Source organism: Prorops nasuta, unplaced genomic scaffold (assembly GCF_024137725.1).
Source record: "Prorops nasuta isolate Cenicafe-Biocafe unplaced genomic scaffold, Cenicafe_Pnas_1.2 PNAS00018, whole genome shotgun sequence".
In the NCBI taxonomy this organism is placed as follows: Eukaryota; Metazoa; Arthropoda; class Insecta; order Hymenoptera; family Bethylidae; genus Prorops; species Prorops nasuta.
Window position 1 is genome coordinate 3667832 of NW_027116815.1, and position 2222 is coordinate 3670053.

The following is a 2222-nucleotide window of genomic DNA, read 5'->3' on the forward strand; positions in this document are numbered from 1 at the left end:
CGAAAAAAGACAAAAATAAAAGAAAAAACTCGCCCGGCTTGCACCGGCCTGTCAGCGTCGTAAACGCTAAGCAAATAAGCCTCGACGGAAGAGCTCGCAATAACAACTTTCCAATGGTCCCGAGGATTAAACATAATCAAAAAATTCACCCATCAAATCCTTGTAAAAAAGAATTCTATGCCATCGTGCCACCTTCTCCTCTACTTTTTACTTTTTTCTCTCTTTTTAATTCCGGAAGCTCAGGGACAATACGATATATCGTTGGGTAGTATTAGAAATCACTTTTCTCGAGCAAGGCATTTTACACGAGTTCCTCGTGTTGGCCTATGGCGTGTCTGTAGTGGAAAGGAGACCCACAACAGACCTTTTCGAGCACGGACCACCGGTGTACCTTTAAGGTCGACTCAATGGAGTTTATGTAGTGAAAATATTCAGCTCGTGGAATCGTGATTCAAAATCTAACGACTCCCCAAGGCTTTGACGGACTGGCCGGTATACTAATACTGTATCCCGGGGCACAATATGCCGCAAACACGGCGAGGAAGTCCCTGGACGAAACCTCTAACAAGCATTTTGCGCACACAAACGAGAGCCAGGGTTCGAAAAAAAGGGAAGAAAAAATCCACTCCCCTCCTCTCTCGCCTTTTCAACGTGGCAATAAGGGGCGCGGATAAACATTCTTCGAGACTCTCTCCTCTACACGGCCATTAACGCTCGGACAACTGTGAATCGCTCATATATACGTGCACAATTCTTAACTGCACTTTCATGAAAATCTCTCCGCGACGCGAACGGTGTGAATTTATTCGAAGAACGAAAGTACACGCGTCGTGGCAAGAATGGAACAGCTGACCATCCTCTTTATCGTCCAACGATAAAATTTACCAAATTTTTCAGTCTTCTCCTCCCCTCTGCCATATATATACTAACACGCGTGAATTGTTTCTTCGGAGGGATCGATCCACCAAGCTTTTTTGCACTCGGTAATAATTATTACACATCGATTATATCGCAATATGTACGCTGCGAAGTGGAGGGCCGAATGAAGCGGTGCTCGAGCGAGGAGGCGAGCAATCGCGTGGCACTATGTAGGAGAGTGGCTATCAATCTTATAGTATAAACAGAGATAGGGTCATTTATCATGCGCGGTTGCATATCGCATAAACATAGATATGGAGCAAATACCAGCGTGCACATACGTGTCTACAAGGGGATATATATCTATAATGTGTTTGTAGAGAGATATAGAGAGAGAATTGTTCGATATATACATATACATATGTGTTCTCTCATCGATTCTCGCTGCTATATCCGTGTATAGTTTTGAAGCGAAGCTCCATTCCCAGCTAAAAGGATCTATTATTTTATCCGGGCAATCGGAGCAAACTTGCCCATCGGTCCCGTCCCCCGTCCCGTTGAATCCTGTCACGATGCAGGTCGCGCATGCGCATCGGCGGATGTAGCGCGCTATTTCTGAAGGATTCCGCGGAGAACCGGAGAGAGAGAGAGAGAGAGAGAGAGAGAGAGAGAGACGAGAGACGAGAGACGGTAGGACGATACTGCTCTCTGCTCGTAAGTGGACTTTAAGAGCCAGCGAGAGAGAAGCGAGGACAATTTTTAATTCACGCTCGTTTGATACCGAATGCGACTCGAGTGAATGGGCCGCGTACCGAAACTATACCAGAGCTCTCTTCTCTCTCCTCTCTCCTCTCTCGTATTTCGGCCACACTTTGGAAGAGAATACCGTATTCCTATACAAAAGCAATAAAGTGCTGGGAGAAAAAGCAGACGCCAGACGAAATCTCGCTATGAAAAGGCTTTCTCCAGTTTCAATCTAGCTCCGCTTCGAAGCACGTTGTGGACCCCGAGTGGCTGCATAGCTATGTATGCTTTTCAGCAACATAATACCAGAGTCTCCTTCGTATATATCTTCCTCTCGATAAATTCCCAACGAATGAAAATCAAGAGTGCGAGAAACTTGGGAGGATTTGAATTTTTCATAGATTACATATATATATATAGGAAATGGTGAATGATTCTAGGAATAATAAAGTCTCCCGCAGCAAAATGGCCATGCACCGATATATACGCTACTTTTACACTTCCGGCCATTTCGCGGCTCGTGCTGCTGCTCCCTCTGCTTTTCAATTAGGCAAGTACTGCTAGTGCAGCTATATACGTTTATACAAGGTATATAGGTATATATGCATGTGTACAGCCGA